Source organism: Cavia porcellus, unplaced genomic scaffold (assembly GCF_034190915.1).
Source record: "Cavia porcellus strain 051 isolate PalLab524CR breed Dunkin Hartley unplaced genomic scaffold, mCavPor4.1 scaffold_4, whole genome shotgun sequence".
Lineage (NCBI taxonomy): Eukaryota > Metazoa > Chordata > Mammalia > Rodentia > Caviidae > Cavia > Cavia porcellus.
The window spans coordinates 21184908-21202835 of record NW_026947487.1 but is presented as its reverse complement, the minus strand read 5'-3'; positions in this window follow the sequence as shown (position 1 = coordinate 21202835).

The following is a 17928-nucleotide window of genomic DNA, read 5'->3' as shown; positions in this document are numbered from 1 at the left end:
AGTATCAGAGGAAATGATTTGTCTTAAGGACATCTGCAGAGCTAAAATACTAAATGTGAGGTGGTATTTTTTAAAAAGAAACAAACAACTTCCCTTTCTAGGGTCCCTCTCCCAAGTAGGTGTGCAGATATTGTACACATTTGCACTGTTGACATCAGCGTGTAAATGTCTGTTACATTATCTTGTGTTACATCCAAACCATGAAAGCCCCCTTGGGAATGTATTCTTTGTGTGTTCCCGTTACTATAGCAACCTGAGATTGTTTGCCTGTTTGTTAGTTTTTTCATTCATTCATTCATTCATTCATTCATTCATTTTGCAGTTCTGGGGGTAGAACCCAGGCCTCACACCTGCTAGGCAAGCACTCTACCCCTGAGTTGTAGCTCTAGCCCAGCATCTTAAATGAATTAAAAACAAAATGAAGCACCTCTGTGTATCTTTCTCTAAGACCTTCACGCTATCATTTTCCTCCCACTTGTCTCTTTAGAAACACAGATATCAACCCAATTGGCTTCGTGCCTTAGCTTCCTAGATTCACCCAGCCGACTTGGGTCCCTGACCAGGTTCTCACTGTTTACACTGGCCCTGACCTGGCACTCACCACCTCAGGGCACAGTTTCTGGCATTTTCCCACTGACTCCACCCACTCCAACTGCAAGACCCAGTCTGTCAAGAAAGAGCATCAGACGTCAGAGCTTGGAAGAGTGTCTGGAAATACTACTGGCTTGTGGAGTTTAGAGACTGCAGTCATAATCAGGTAACATTTCCTAAGCATCTACCATGTTCAAGAGACTCTGCTGAGAATGGAAATTAAAAAAAAAAAAATAGAAAGATGAAATCCCTACAGTCCAGAGTACCAAGAATGACAGACATACTCTTACAGAGGTACTATGCAAGGGCCAGGGGTTCCTGAAGAACACACCCTACACTGGAAGGAGAGAGTGATACAGGAAAGAATTCTCATAGCTGTGGCCCAAGTTAAATTTTAGGTGCTAAATCAACGTGACTTCAAGCCCGCTTCAATTTCAGAGAGAAAAAGTGATCCCCAGTAACTTAGGGCATCACATTTGATGGTGCTGTTTATCAAGACTGGGAATTCAAAAGGATGTGCTGGCTGTGTTGGCGAGTTCAGGTGGGGGTGTAACTGAATGGGCCGTGTGCGTGGGATGATCAAGTAGAGATATTAATACATGACCAGAAGAAAACGAGCACAGTTTTTACGGGTTCCATAGCCTGGAGTTTTATCTTCGGGAGCTGCTGGTAGGCACACAGCCTTCGGAGCCTGAGAGCTGTCCTGCGTCCCGGAGCAGTGAGGAGAGAAAAAAGCAAGCATGGTCTGGGGGCTACGCAAAGGAAGAGGAAGCTGGGGCCCCCAACCAGACATGGGGTGAGGCAGGAGAATGTGGCAGTAGCCACTGCTGGCTTCCTAATTGGCATCAGTTCCTGCTCTTCTTCACATAGTGCCTGCCCCGTGGGTCCACGAGGCTCCAAGAAGCCAACGTCGCCGTTCCAGGAGCTGGCTTGATTGTGGAAGGGTAGTCCCACTGCCTTTGCTGGGACAGCAAGGACCAGTGCCCCAGGAGGAGTCCGGGAGGTCCATGCGAGCCAGGCTCCTCGGCGCAGAGCTCCTGGAGAGGACACTTCCCCTTCCTTTACAGGCACCTGCGTACCCACGAAGCCCAGACTTGCTGCAGTGTTCTCCCTGCCAAGGTGAGCAGGGCACCAAGTGCAGGGAGAGAGCCGAGCCAGGGGAACCGAGCCAGCGCTGGACTGCGTGCGTGCGCCCTCGGAGACCCTCGCTGCTCCAGCAGTGTGCAGTGATAGTCTGTTCCTGTCTCCCCAAGCAGAGCTCACCCAGGCCACAGGAAGCAGTGAAGGGTGGTGGGTGGTGACAGGAAGCCAGCGATGAAGGGCCTGAAATGCATCCAAGGAACGTGAGGACAGGGGCCTGGCAGGAGCCATTTCTGGTGGTGGTGCCAAGCAGGGGATGGGACCGAGCGCCAGCGCCCTGGGACCCCCTCTCCAGAAGGGTTTGCTGCAGGCTGAGGAGAGGTTTTTCTTTTTTCTTATTTTGAAGATGAGGGCTAGTCAGCCAGTGGATCTCTGAGCTTCTTGCCATCACCACGTTGTGTCCTCAATGAAGAGACGAGTTCAATAGTTCCACAGCTCTAATAACGTCTCCTGAATTCAGCTATAAAACTTCAGAAGAGAGCAGGGATTGGAGGTGCATGCTTGTAACCCCAGCATTTGGGAGGTTGAGGCAGGAGGACCATAGCGAGTTCAAGGGCAACGTTGGCTACAAAGTGAGTTTAAGGGCAGCCTAAACTGCATAGTGAACTTTTGTCTCAAAAAGGCAAAAAACAAAACAAACAAACAAAAACCTTAGGAACTAAACTTATGCTAACCAGTATATCACATTCTTTTTTTTTTTTTTTTTTTTTTCTTTTGTACCTGGGATCACACTCAAGACCCTCACTTGCCAGGCAGGCACTGAACTGCTGAGCTATACCCCCCCCCATTCTTTATAAACAGGTAAGAAGAAAAAAATCACAATGCTGATTGTTTTTAGCATCTTTACTTCACTTTTCATGTCAAATGGGTATAGCTTTGAATGCTTCCTTTTAAAGCATTTTAAAATTAACTGATTGGAAAATATATGTAAAACTGTTGGCACTGAGTTGAGTTTATCTAAAGTAATCCATACTCACCATCTGGTTTAACTTGGTGTTGCGTATTTTCGGCTGCTCAGATGAAACTGGCTGCAGGTTCACGCAGACTCCCACCTGAGCACATGGGCACCTGCGGAGCACATATTTTGAGGCGAGCTGGGGAGCACAGCCTGGTCCTGAAGTGAATCTTACTGGTGAGCCAAGCAGTTCTGCTGAACCACTGCAAACCTCTGTAAAGTCTTAGTCAAACGATGCCCAAGTGTGTGGGTTTGCTAAGTGGGAAACCGTGAGACACTGAGAATCCAATGCTCAACAGATTGTCTACCATCCATGTAAACACACAACCATGTCATAGATAGATTGCCAAAAAACTTTCTGCTTCCGTATAACTAAACAATCATTATGCATCTAATTTATCTTTTAAAAACATGAAATTAAATTAGCCCAGCAGTGACCTTTAGCCATAGGCTATCAACAGTTTACTAAATGATTAACCCTTGCACATTGATTAGTTATCAGCTTTTAATTGCAAAGGTCAATTTTCATATTCTTTCCATGCAGTGAATTTAAAAAGATGTCAGCTGTCTCACAAGAGAAACTTCTTCTAGTGTCTGAAACAGACAATTTAAGTACCCAAATGTATGTCCAAATCATTCTAATTCTGGAACAGAATAACAGGTACATCTGATTTGGCCCTAAATTTGGAAATCCAGATGGTCTCCAACTTACAATGACTATGCTTATAATTATTTTTGACTCTATGAAAAAGAAAAAGCAATCTACATTTAGTGGAAACCATACTTTGAATTTGGATATTAACCCTAACTGGCCATACAGGGTATGATAAGTATTCTCATGATGCCCAACTCTAAGTTAATATAAGTGTTATGAACATGTTTAAAGTAGGCTAAGCTAAGCTATGATTTTTGAAAGTAGGGTATTAAGCTTTTTTTTTTTTCAGAACTGGAGATTTTTTACCCAGGGGCACTTTACCACTGAGCTCTGTCTTCAATTCATTTTATTTTTTTAATTTGAGACAAGATTATGCTAAATTGTCCAGCCTAGACTTAAACTGTGATTTTCCTACCTCAGCCTTCCAAGTAGCTGAGATTACAGGCATGCTGTACCATTCCCAGCGCTTAAATGCATTTTTGACTTACCATGGTTTCAACTTACAAATGGGTTTATTGGGGTATAACTCTACCACTTGTCAAGGAGTATTTGTATCTTTTAATTACTAAAAAGACAGCTAAGAGAGTGACAGCCTAGGTAAAATTAAATTATTGTACAAATCAATAATAATACAAGTCAATAATAATATCCTGGTCAAAATAAAGTATTAAATAAATAAATAAGACATAGAGTAGAGCATTAGCTAAGGTAAAGGAAGAGCAAGTGATTGCGTGGTCAGGTGCTCCTGCACCTTGTAGGCTGCATTTGAACATTTCCTGTGTTCATAATAGCAACATTGCTATCCAGCAACCCTGCTGTCCAGACCCTGCAAAACTGGTTCTACCACTGTACAGTTTCTTTATCCCAGAATCTAAAGTCTCTGACCCTAAGTTAAAGACCCAGGACAACTGAGTAGTGTGAAAGGGGATAGGAAGGGGACAGGGAGGCTGTGGAACCAACAGAATAATAATAATAATAATTCAGAAAGCTCAGAAAATTTGAAGCAAATGATTTTGGTTTCACATGATCTATAGTCATTGTACAGAAGACTATAAAGAGCAATTTCCAGCAGAAAAATATGTACCTAGTCACTAGTCACATAGTAATGAACAAAATAGATGAGACTTCTGTCTTCTAAGAGTCTCTAAGTTTTTAATTGACAGATTTTATTTTTTTAAGAAGTCTGCTCTCTTAAGCTTTTACTTTCCATGTTTGGAGCTATTTTCACAAAGATTTGAACAGGTCTTGGAGCCAGGCAGGATGGTGCACACCTGTGATCCAGGACTCCAGAGGCTGAGGCAGGAAGATCATGTTTGAGGCTATTCTGAGCTACATAGCAAGTCCTTGGCCAGCCTAGACTACAAAGTGAGTGTCTCTCAAAAAGACCAACAAGGAAGGCAGAAGAAAGGAGGAGGAAGGGAAGGAAGAAGGGGCAAGGGAGTCATCAAAATTTTGTTTTATTTTTATTACAAATTAAATAGGAAAGCATGGGGCTGGGGATTTAGCTCAGCGGCATAAGTGCCTGCCTTGCAAGCGCATGGTCATGAGTTCAATCCCCGGTACAGGTAAAAAAAAAAAAAAAATAGGAAAGCACATTTTTCATTTCAAACATTTTCCCCAATAAATTATTTACACACAATGAACAGAAAGTTCAGTGCACTAAAAGCCAGCTGCTCTCCGAGATTACTTCAGCATGGTATACAAAGGAAAATGCAACAGCTTTTTCTATGAGATCAGAGAGAATGAATACATTTTTTAAGAAACATTCATACAAGAATCTCATTCAAAGTCTTTATAAAGTGGTTTTGTGATTTTTGCATTGTTGCTATTATGAAACTGATGGCATTGCATATATTTCTCTGTTACTTTTGAAGTATTACTTCGGTACATGTGTGTAGTCACTTACCATCACCGTTCGAATTCAGATTCCTCCCAGCTTTTCCTACTGGAGGATTCTCACTAGGAACTGCAGCTCAGCACACCATCTCTGAGTAAAGCACTATAAGCTGCGCTCCATAGAGCCAGGCTTGTTGAAAGACTACAAAGAGAAAGGCAACGTCACATGTTTTCTGCACAGGCTCTGTATTTGGTGACTTTGCTTTAAAATATTCTGATGATGCTGAACATTAACTTCAGGTTGTAACTTGATACCCACAACTTTGTAACAGTTGGCATACCCGTCTGAGATTCTCTCCAAAGAAACCAACCACTGGTCCAAGAACCGAAACATGAAAACCAGGGCCGAAATGAATGCTGAGGATACTTTCTTTGTAGTACTTCCAAAGATGAGTGTGAAGGGCTCACTTGAGAAGAGACTGACCAGCAGGAAATCCACCTCCTATTTAAGACATACGAGAGTTCAGGGACAAAGTACATTATGGACAGAGACACGTAATGTGTTGGACAGATGTCTGGGACGAGAACCTAGTTATCCATATTTCGGCACCAGTTAGAGTGAGGAAAAATAGGAATGGGGCCAGTCCCATCCCCAAACCCTCCAGATCTTCCCGGTCCTTTCTCATTCTCCCACGTCTGGAGTATTTTGACTTCTTCTCTTTCTAATATATCTCTATACATTTAGCCAGAGTATATCTACATCTTTGTTTGCTTGTTCATTCGTTTAGAGTATGAACCTCAAAAATGCTTTTCAGTAGAGTAAAAAGTTACATTAATTTCTAAATGTAACCCTCTAATTCATGTAACATAAATTCTGTTTTTAAGAAGCCTAGAACTACATAATACTGTCAAAACAACAAAATGACTTCAAACAAAGCAAGAGGCATAATTATAATAATTATTCAACCTTGGCTGAGCATTTTCTGATGTAACATTTAACTAGTTTCTTTTCAGCATTTTTCCCCTACTTGATTTAATTCAGTAATGGGCTGGGTTCTAGAAAAAACAGAAAATAAGAAATGGTCATAGAAAGTAGAATCACAATTTAAATTTAGAATGTCCCTGTGAGTGTGATCTTTGCCCCTGCAAAGCAGGGCTCCTTTTGATGTCCTGGGAGAGGTCTGGAGCCAGAAAGAAAGGAGAAGGGATGGATGATGAGGAGAAGTTGGCATCGAATGGCAAACCTGGGGTGCTGAATTGCTCTCACAGCCCCAACAATGAATTCTGCAGCGTAAGAACCTGCTGATTCTGAGGACACACCAAAGGAAAAAGGCAGGTCCCAGACCCCTGAGGACTTTCACTGATAATCAGTACAAACAGCTTAAGGGATCAAACCAAAAGATCTTGCCAAGGACGGTCAAAGCTTGAACCATATGGATCATGATAAAGAAAAGAAAAAAATTAAGAAACTAAACATCTTAAACAATATATCGAGAAAACAATAAAATCAGGCAGATAGAACACTGTGATGATCAGATTTTGGAAAAAACAGTGTAAAACAGCTGTTTCAAAACAAAATAGTGCTTCAGAAGCAGTCTTATTTTTAGCCATAAACATGCATAATACTAAGTACTAATATTTTCTTCCCTGTCAATCGAAGAGAAAAAGTAGAAATTTATATCATTGGCCTTTTTCTTCTCATTTAAACTTTTAGAAAAGTGTACTATTTGTCCCAGATCGTTGGAGCAATCCAAAATGGTATGGAACAGATTTGATATTGCAGACCATGATCTAAGACAGAATCTGAGGCCTAAGACCTTTCCTCCTGCACTTCTGGGCAGGAGATGGGAAGAGGGGTTTTGAGGCCTGCAGCTCGCCCCGCACGCAGAGCTGCTAGGCAGACTGCATCATCATGTTGCCTCTGTCTCCCTGCTGAGATGGCTGCATAGACCAGAGCTTAAAGCTCCCAGCCAAAGACAAGGCAGAAAACGTCACCTGTGAGTCCAGTCAGAGCCGTGTGGCCTGAGGAGGTGCAGTGTTAGGAAGAATGCAGACGGGAATTCAGCCCTCGGGCAGCTGACCAAAACCAAGCACCGGTTTCCAAAAACACCGAGAGCTCTAAAGCATTCATTGGTGTCCCATATTGATAAGAATCCACGATAGTGACTGCATGTGAAGCTGTTGAAAAAGACAGAATGAGTGATTAAATCACACTAAAGCCATCAGAGGATGTTTTAGATGACAGCTTAGTAACAGGACAGGTATTCCTAGGTCCTGGCTGTGCCGCAAAGTCACACAGGAAAGTTTCAGTAAACTAGGCCAGTGCAGCATTTCCAAAATAAGTCCTTCCACCCTGTCCCCAACTCAGAAAAGAGACTGAGAAAGCGAAAGAGAAATAGAATGGAAAAACAGTAATAGAATTAGAATGGTCACTTTGGGGTCTTCGAGAAAGGAAGAGTCCAGCTTGTACCCCAACTTCATATCCAGTCCAGTATCTGTTCCATGTTCCACCATGTGGTATTTCATAAAGGGAAACACACAGACAACGACTTGAAATATGAAGTTAATCTCAGAAGCTACGGCACAAGCCAACACCCTTCTGATCTGCTCTGGTGCACCTGCTAAAAATCTTTGCCTTTAATTTACTTTGTTTTTTCTTTTTATCAGTACCAGGGATGGAACTCACGAGCATGCACTTGCAAGGCAGGCGCTTATGCCACTGAGCTAAATCCCCAGCCCCTTTGTTTTTAATTTAAACAAATTCTATGTCCTTATCTTAATGTGCTTCCCTGAGATGGATCGCTAGAGATTTCCTAACTTTTTGTCTTTTTATTTAAGCATCAGGGAGTTGGGGGGGAGGTGGCATCTTTGGGAGATTTTTAAATGTCTGTATCATAATTAATCCCAAAGGCTACCAAATATACCACTACAGGTCTGACTCACAGGTTTTCTGAAAATACTATTACTCTTGGAATTGCAGACCACTGCAGAGCACAGAGGCACAGTGCCATCAACTGCAAACAGCAAGTGCGTCCCCGGGCCGTGGCTGTTGTAAGCACTTCCTACAGGTTATCGAATTTAATCTTCACGAAACCTGCGGGGCAGGTATTCGTTTTCCTGCTCTGCAGGTGAGGAAACAGGAGCTCATAAAGACTAAGGGCTCTTGTGCAAGGCAGTCTCCCCAGGAATGGACCCCACTCAAGTTTACGTGGCGGTGTGTGTGTTCTGAGCCACACATTTCTGCTTCCTCCTAAATCAGGTTGAGCAGGAGAAAAGCACACTCACTCTGAGGTAAACCCTGAGACAGGCAGAGTTCCCACTGAGTCAGGTCACCTCTGTATCCCAGACGTTAACCCTAGTAAATGGTGAGGCGAGGCTCCCTGTTAGAGAGTGGGGCGTGGGGGGACCACATTACTATAGAATATCTTTGTGCTACTCTGCTTGTCTCTGTAGTTACCCAGTAAGGGGAGGAGTCTCCTATCATAATGTGAAATTTGGTCTCTTTTTCACCACTGTAACACAAGTAGCTTTCTCGTGTCAATTGAATTATGGCTTCAGATTTGCTTCCCAAACTTGGAGCAGGCGTTAGGGTACTTATGAGCTCCAGATCAGAAAAAGTAGTTGAAATTGGTCAACAGAGTAGTGCTGTTTTCTTGTTCACATTGCAGAAACTCTGAGACTCATCAACATTTATGGGACTGAATTACTCAACCTTGGAAAGATGAGCAAGCCAACCTCAACCAAGTGCCATGGCTTGTGAGTTCTGGAATACAGTTTTAAGGACACTCGGGACAACAGTCAGAAGCAGAAATTTTAAAATGAATGACAGGGAGGCCGGGATTTGGCTCAGAGATACAAATGCCTGCTTGACAAGCACGAGGTCATGAGTTCAACCCCTTGGACTGGAAAAAAAAAAAAAATGAATGAAAGGATTTGTAGTTGAAGATGATGGACTAAAAGACTAAACATGCATTTTTATCTTACTCAAATTACAGGAAAAAATTTTTTGTTGAAAGTAGCATTCCCAAAAGAGAAGTAAATGGGAGAAGAGATAACTACAAAAATTAAACATTGATAGAGAGACAAAAAGGACAGATGCTAATAAAGTAAGAGAGAAAAGAAAGATTGGTAGAAGAGATCTAAACTCTCATCTTCCACAGCAGGAAGTTAATAGATCATAACAGAAAAATACAGATAAAGCAGTGTAATAATCAGTTATCTGGTGATTAGATATAATCACCAAAAGTAACAGCTAAAAGTTCCATAGCGGGTGCTTCTAGCAATCCAGAAAATGGAGAGGAGATGGAAAGGCAGGCAAATGATGCCTAATTTTACCCTTTAAAGGACTAATGGTCTACAGATGCAGCTCGGTGACAGAGTGCTTGCCAACCATGCATGAGGCCCTGGGCTCGATCTCTAGTACTGGTTTGTTTTTGTTTTTCTGGAACTGGGAATCAAACTCAGGACCTCATGCTTGCCAGGCAGACACCATCCCACTGAGCTATACCCCTGGCCCCCAGTATTGTTTAAAAAAAAATTTAATAGTCTTAACTAAAGGTATTAATAAAAGTTAATTTATTACAGAATTTACATAATATTAATAGAGACAAATACTCAGTCCATCTCTAATTTCAAATCCTCCCTAATTCGTTCTTTCATTTCCATTTCTGACTGTTGTCCCTAGTGTCTTTGAAACACACCACAAAACACATTGCCTGGGATAAATGCCTGCCTGGCAGCACAAGGTCCTGAGTTCAGTTTCCATAAAAGCAACAATAACAACAACAAAGCACATTACTAACGCTTTACACCATGAGCACTAAAGCTGGGCATGGTGGCACTTACCTGTAATCTCACTGTGTGGGAGGCTGAAGCAGGAAGACTGTCAGCTTGAGGCTGGCCTGGACTACATAGTGAGACCATTTCCAGAAAATAAATTTTTAAAAATATGAGCATCAATAACTCTGTAAGAATAAAAATTAAGACAGCAATACAAGGGTGGATTCTCATTTTTAATACAAAGAAAAAAAAAGCCTAATAGCAAAGAAAAGTCTAATGCCTGAGGAGGGAAAAAACAATAACAATCAAAAACTAGAAAGTGTCAGACAGCAAATAAGGGGAAAAAATTTTAACCTAAAGATTGTGTATTACAAAGATAGAGCAGTACACCCTTCTACCATCTTCCATAAACCAACAAGAAGCAGTAAAAATGTCTTCATGGGTAAACGCTGCATATCTGTAGCCACCACAGAAGCCACCAGCTTGGCCACGGCTAGAGGTGAACTATCAGAGCACACCGAGGGTATCAGGACTGCAAGCCGGCACTTTGGCCTTCGGGCTCAAATGCTGGAAGCATCAGGCTATGAAATGATGTGAGGAAGCCACTCAAATGTCTTGTAAAGGGCACCTGGGCCCAGATCGTGACCTTACCTTCTGCGGTCAGGTGACACCCCTCCACCCTCATGCAAGGTGCGAGGCTCATTATCAGGATCCAGATCCAGGCACAGATGTCCAGGCACAGCAGAGGGTAGTGCTCAGGGCCAGATGGAAATAGGGGAATTCAATAGGTTTGCATCCAGAATCAAGCAACTCCAGCCCAGCTCCCAGGAAGCCTTCAGACTTATTTGAGAAAAAGCACTCTGAAGAGGAGGCACGAAGCACAGCCTTCGGAGGGACCCCAGGAGCTTCAGCAACAGACAGCACAGAGGCAGCCCAAGGCCCCAAAAGCAAAGTCCCATGCCACTTGTGCATTATTCTGAAAGGAGATGCATTGCATTTCCTGACCAGAGAGAGGTGAGGACTCTGGTCCAGGTATTAATTCATTTAGAATAGATAAATTATGTTCTGAATTTGGGGTCAGGGAGTGGTATGAGGAATCAAACTCAGGACCTCAGGACCTCAAGCTTGTCAGGAGGTACTGTGCCCTGAGCTATGTTCCCAGGCCTGAACTGTTTTTTTGCATCCAGTATCCTGGCAGTCAACAGCCGACTTTGTTCAAGCTAATCCTTCTACTACAAATGCCATCCAGTGTGGTCTTCCTAGTGAAATCCTCATCCCATGAGCAGCCAGGAAGCTACCTTCTTTCTCTGCTTCTTCCTTATCTTTTTCCACTTGACATAATCAATTACTTTGTATATTTACTCCCATAACTCCTTATGCTGTACGCACCAGCCAGACAGCATTTTGTCACCTTGTACCCTTGCCTTTGCCTTGGGTCTATAACTCTTCCCTACACTATAACCTCCCTGTTGGGAAAACCAGTGATCTACCCATCCTTGAAACACTGATATCTCCAATCTCTTGGTTCTACATCTATTATAAGAATCAGGTATTGAGCCAGGCATGGTGGCTCCCAGCACTCGGGAGGCTGAGGTGGGAGGATCATTGCAAGTTCGAGATCAGCCTGGGCTACAGAGCTTGAGGCCAGCCTGAAGTGCATGGTGAGACCCCGTCTCAAAAAAGACCAAAAAAAAAGAATCCTTTGAGGTATCACCCTCAAAGGATTACTCATCATCTCCTTCCAGAAATTCCAGAATTCAGTGACACTGAGCCTTTTAGAAACCAAGTGCACCCTAAAAATACTCTTACTTATCACAAAATGCTGTCATTGAACCTCCATATTGAGAGTTATCTTGTATTAGATTTGATACAATTCAGAACTAAAAAGAGCTGCTCGTAAGTATAAGATGATGCAAAGTAAGAAAAGCAACCTCAAGTGCTTTCACTGACTTACAATTATTTGGCTGGGAATTCCACACTTGTACAGATTTCATTTGTCAGGACTACCAACTGTGCTATCTTTCACACTCTATCTTTCCGAGTGTTGTACACAGGTGACAGAATTCCAAACAGGGCTTTCTTGAAATTTCAAAAGCTCCATTTACCAATTTGCAAAATCTAGCCAATGTAAGCAAGAAAAATGAAGTTCTTCAATGTGATTTTATCTGGAGAGGTAAGGAAACATGAGCTTGTCTTCAACGTGCAGAACTATAAGAATCAGGTACTAAAGTGCTCCATTGCAACTACTCTCATGCTAGAAAATCCCATATAGATTTCCTGGTGGCTTGCAGGATCATCTGTAAATGTTACAGAATTATTCTAAATCTACTTTTAGATTTGGAAAAGATTTCAGTTGTCCACTTGCAAGGTCAGGGGCGATTTGGCTTGTGTGCGACAGAGAAGGCTCGCTAGCCTACGTATTGGAAAATACAGCAAAGTATGTTCTGTTTATGAAAGTAATGCTAAATGTATTTACTACTTCTGTATATTAAATACCATGAAAGCTTCTGCAGGCTATAAGAAGTAAGTCCCTAAAAAATACCCACCCATGAGCTTCCTTCTATGTTCCAGGGAGAAAAAGTCACCACTCAGCCACTTTAGTAAACACTCTTAAGAAAACTCAAGCCTGAAAAGTAGCATGGTTTCAAATAACTCATCTATCTGGATCATCTAGTTTCTCACATCAGAGTGACAGTGGGAAGGGGACAGCAGGAAGCAGACCTTTTACAAGGCCCTTATCAACATCTTAGGAAGTGGGAAGTGGTGTAACCACAGGCTGGTGGAAGAAGTGATCTGCAGGGCTTTCTCGAGGCCTCATTTGGACACCAGACGCTGCTGTTCGCCTTTGCCTGCAAGATCTCGGCAGAGACGGATGGAAACCCGTCTCATCTGTGCTGCCACAGTCCAGGCGCAACTCCCACCTGAAGATGAGTTCACCATCAAAAATGACAACACAGGGGTCGAGGCCACAGCTCAGCACCACAGCGCCTGCCTGGCAAGCACAAGGTCCTGAGTTCAATTCCTAGCACCAAAAACAAATTTTACAACTCAACAGGAAATCCATATCCTTCATGAGAAGGATACACCAAACCCAAACACAGGAAAGATTTGTGGTACAGGAACCAGGATAATAGGACAGTCTGAAAGAGGCTTTAAAATAAGTTTGCCTTAAATGTACAAAGAACTGTGCCTTGTTCCAGCCCCAGCACCCCCCCACACACACACACACAAAGTGTAATGAACTAAAGAAAAAAGAGAATCCCTAAGCATAGTAGAGCATATTAGAGAAAAGATTTTAAAAAAAGAAGAAGAAAATCTTTATCTGAAATAGAGCTAAGTGAAATACTAGAAATAAAAATACAGTCACTGGTGTTTTCAAGTACTTGAATATTTACTTGAGTACCTCTGTTATATGAGGGCCTAGAACAAAGTACAGTTTATAAACTTAACTTGTGTTCGGTTTTGAGTCTGAAATCCAACCTGGATTACTCATTTAGTTATTACAAAATACTCTTGTAATCCCAGCACTCTGGGGGCTGAGGCAGGAGGACCACCAGTTCAAGACCAGCCTGGACAACTTGGTAACCTGGAGAGACTCTGTCTCTAAGAAAAAGAAAGAGAGAGAGAGACAGAGACAGAGACAGAGAGAGAAAGAAAGAAAGAAAAGAAAGAAAGAAAGAAGAAAGAAAGAAAGAAAGAAAGAAAGAAAGAAAGAAAGAAAGAAAGAAAGAAAGAAAGAAAGGAGAAAGAAAATTTTAAAAGGGCTGGAGTGGTGGTAGCTCAAGGCTCTGAGTTGAATCCCCAGTACAGGGGCTGAGGGGATACATATATTTGAAGATAAGTTCACCATCAAAAATTACCCTACAACAGGAAACCCACATCTCTCATGAGAATGATGGACAGTCATACCTAGAAAGCAGACAGGCAGGAGGATCATCAGGAGTTGGAGGCCAGCCTGGTCAACATAATGAGATGTTATTCCAAACAAATATTAAAAATATTGAAGGCTAGTAAGAGGCAAGCACTGGGCTGGAGGAAGAGGAAGTAAAAAAAATGAAGGATCGGCTCTGCTCTTAAGAGTGATTTTGAGAAAGACACACCATGCGATAGTCCAGTTATAATAGCACAGTCACAGCGAATACCATGCAAAGTGCCCACCTGACTGCATTCATTCACCCCATCTTCCTAAAAACAAAGCGGGTTGTCAGAAAGTTACGGGAACTTTTCCCAAGTAGGATAGACAGCACATTTTAGAGTTAGTATTTCAGCTCAGGGGTTCTGACCCCAGAACCACCCGACTTGTTTTGTGCAATGCTTGACAACATTTGTACAGAATAGAAGGGAAACGGTCTGACTCTGCATATGTCTCTCTCTTCCTCTGCGCATGACCCCTTTTGCTCCTTGTACTGTAAGACCAGGCCCAGAGCACTGTGTTTTGGGTAAGAAGTCATGGTTTTGACTTGCAGGGAACTTCCATTTTAAATAAAAAAGAGCGAGACTATCATATATAAATATTGCAAAATATGCATATGACATAGATATAAATACTTTTAATGACAGCTAAGAAAAACAATGAGACCTTAAGTGCTCAAAAAAAGCAAGGAGGAGAGGAAAGAAGGTGGGGACAAATGGCGTTATGCAACAGGGTAATCAAAAAAGAAAAGGAGGTTGAAGAGGAGGGAACGAGAAGTACCAACATGTATCATGCACAAGTACAAATTTTCAGTGATGAATGTGATCATTATGTATATCTAAATAAACTTAATAATAAAAATTTTAAAAATCAAAATTCATAAAAAGAAGGAAGGAAGCCAGGTGGTTGTGGCACGTGCCTATAGTCCCAGCACTCAGGAGGCTGAGGCAGAAGGATCACTGTAAGCTGGAGACCAGCGTGGGTTACAATGTGAGCTGAAGGCCAGCCTGAACTGCACAGCGAGACCCTGTCTCAAAAAGACAGAAGGAGGAGGAGAAGAAAAGGAAAGTAGTTGAAGGTGTTGGTTCAAAGTGTTGGAAAATCTGGTTTCCTTTTCAATTAAAAACAACAGTTGATGGGGGTTTAGCTCAGTGGTATAAGTGCCAGCCTGGCAGGCGCAAGGTCGCGAGTTTGATCCCCAGCAAAAAAAAACCCCCACAGTTTTTCAGTCTGGCTCTCCTGTCTATTGCTTGAGAGATGTTAACCTCTGAACCTCAAGCCCATCTCCATAACCTTATATGGAGCTGAAAATGCTCAGATCCCAGGCCTTTATGAGTGGTAAACAAGACAGTTCATAAAACAGTCTCACGCTTCACACCTCCAAGGAGTGAACAAAGGTCAGAAATACACATGTATATTATTCCACTTAAAGCTGAGAAAACTGAGGGGATGTAATTGCAGCCTTCTCGAATGTGAAAGCTTTTGAAAGAAAAGATGATAACTGTTTTCCACATTCACAGGGGAGATAACCCTCAAAATGGGTTTAAATTGAGACAATGGTAGTTGGAGGCTGGAATATGGTTTACAGAGTTGGAAGAGGGGCAGGTCATTAAAAGACAAGAGACTGTTATTTCTCTGGACACCTTTTAGCAAAGACCTTCATGAGTAGGACATTAGATTCCTTGTAGTACTATGATAATAGGATCCCGTGAATACGTAAGTCGGTATTTGCCAATAAAAACTTCCTGCTGTGTGGCCCTTTTTTATCCAATAATGACTTCCTGATCTACTTTGGCTGCCAAATGTATCCAAAATGTAATCAGTGTGTAGATTCGTAAGTCAAATTGCAAGCTTTAGAAATGACAGCTAATGCGCTGAGCATGTGTAGGAGAGTTTTAAAGCCAGCCAGTGTTTTAGGTATCGTGGGTTTAAATTCAGCTGTTATTTTATTTTAGCCTTTCCCCCCTTTCAAAACCTCAGAAAGGAACAGAAAGGAGCTCCTTTCTTAAACTGTTTCTAATCTAATTGGAATTATCCCCGACTTCATCTTGGGTCCAAATAAAATGTTTAAAGCCTGGGCTTCCAGGATGTCCAAAGAGTCAGAAAATCCAGCCCTCAGCCTGACACTCTCACTTTTTCTAACCTGGAAATACTACTCGCTTCCTCAGGGTCCACATCAAGAACTGCCCAGTGCTAGCCCTTTGAGAAACTGAACTGGAAATGGCTGAGCTGGCTGTGCCCACCCAGGGAAGGCGAGGGAGGTCCCAGCATCAGCACAGGGGAACCCATGGCCAGGTGCTAGCTTCTGCCTGTAACTCATTTGCCTGGGACTTAAACCTTCCCACTTTGAATTCCCAGGCCGCTGAGCCTCTTTGGCAGGCTGATAGCAGCCACCTCGGCTACTCTTATTTCCTGCTTTGCTTAACCATCCTGACTTCTGGATCTGGGCTGGGCCCACTGCCGGTCTGGATGGCTCCTGAACTTTCACAGTCCTGGCGCTTCCTGTGGAGAGGAAGGGAGATCCCCAGCCTGCCTCTCGCAAACGTTTCCCACACCTCACCAAGTGCAGTCTGCTCCCCTCACCGCATTCTCCTGCAGGTTCTCAGTGCATGGTAGCAGTGCCGACAGAACCTGGGGCATCCTCCATGAATAAAGGGCCCACTTTAACATCAGGAACCCCTGCATTTTCCTAGTTTATGAGCCCATTTCCACGGCAGAAAATCCCTGCTCACAAGGATGCATGTTACCATCTCTTTGGGTTGCTATGAGAGTAAGATGCAGCCCCCCCCTGTGGTGAATTCTCATTTAAAAACTCTATTTTTGCAAATTTCTCTCCAATTCTATCACAACCCTTCTACATACAGTTCCACCCCTCTGATTACTGTATCGGATCCCAGCCAGCCTCCTGGCACTAGGGCTCTTTCCCGCTCTAGTGATTCCTACTTGTGGTGCCAAAGAATGACTCCAATACACTGCGGCCTCAAGGTCCTGGGGTCTAAAGTCTTCATAGTATTTTTTTAAAGAAGTGAATTGGGGCTGGGGGTTTAGCTCAGCGGCATAAGCGCCTGCCTTGCAAGCAGGCAGTCGTGAGTTCGATCCCTGGTACCGATAAAAAGGAAAAAGACAAAAAAAAATAAAGAAAGAAAGAAGTGAATTAAATGAAGTCCAAACTCCTCACCTGCCTAAGAAACTTCCTGGTACTGTGGGAGATTCCTCCCAGCCAGGGCACAACAGCCCCCATATCTGGGAAAGGTCAAGCCCCTGCCTGGCTCCCAACACAAGCACACTGTCCCCAGCACGCATCAGAGCTTCAGAAACTATGTCCCTGTAGAGCTACCTCTTCAGCAGTAGTTCCCTGAACCACGCCACCCACGAGAACTCCCTGCTGTCAGTGTCTCTGCTCCGCTCTACACAGCTTAGCCTTTAATTATACCCCTCCTTCTGTACACTCCCAGTTCTCTTTGTAGCTGAGCTGCATCTTCTCAGATACATAGTAAACAACTTCAGGCTGGGACCACCCTGTCCCCTTTCCTTCTTAACAGCCCTCCATGTGTACACAGAGTAGCACAGAATTCATCTTTGTGCATAGCCGGAAGTTGATCTAACCAGGCAGCCTGGGGAGAGCCCAGGTCTTGTATGGGACTGGCATCCTTGTTGCATGTTGAGACTAATTTACCAGTTGTCTACTGCCAAGCCTTAACCAGTTCTCAACAGGTAGATTTGGGGGTTGCAAATGTTCATGTTCCAAATTCCCAGCCCAGCTGGGTGTGGTGGTGCACACCTGCAATCCCAGCCCTCGGGAGGCTGAGACAGGAGAATCATAGCAAGTATGAGACCAGCCTGGGCTACAAAGTGAGCTCAAGGCCAGCCTGAACTGCATAGTGAGACCCCATCTCAAAAAGACAGAAAACAAACAAACAAACCAAAACCCCACCAAATTCCTAACCCTTGTGACTCCCCATAAGCAGTGATGAGGGATGAGGAAGGTGCCCAACTGGGCTCTTCCATGAAAGTGGAGCCTCTCTTGAGTGGGAAGCTTATGCAAATGTTGTAAGAAGC